Here is a 452-nt window from a genome sequence, read left to right as displayed (position 1 = left end):
GGGCGAGCTCCAGGCCAATCCCCCGCCCCCCTTCAGTGCAGTATCCTGGTCTGAGATCTCCTGATAAGTCCTGAAGGGGGCCCCTCCATTCACTTTGCAGTGGGGCCCCCTCATTTAGTTACGTCACTGCTGCCCCCACAAAGATGACAAAACCAAAGACAGAAAATGATCCCTGCCCTGCTGGCCCCAGAGACACTATACAGCAGTGTACAGGTACACTTCAACGGACTGCGCCCCTAGAGACGCCAACACATGTCGCCTCCATCCCACGAGATATCACCCCTGTAAACTCTTATGGAACCCCTCTAACCCAGAGGCCCTCGGATCACTGAACATTCAGCATTGCCTCCCAGCCAACCTGCTGTTGCCTAGCAGTACATCGCCCTCCACCGGCAGATCACGATGCTGCATGCACCCTGCATATGCTCAGCAACCCAAGAAGACGAAACAAG

This window comes from Triturus cristatus, chromosome 6, assembly GCF_964204655.1.
Source record: "Triturus cristatus chromosome 6, aTriCri1.1, whole genome shotgun sequence".
Classification (NCBI taxonomy): Eukaryota; Metazoa; Chordata; class Amphibia; order Caudata; family Salamandridae; genus Triturus; species Triturus cristatus.
This window is presented reverse-complemented; position numbering follows the sequence as displayed.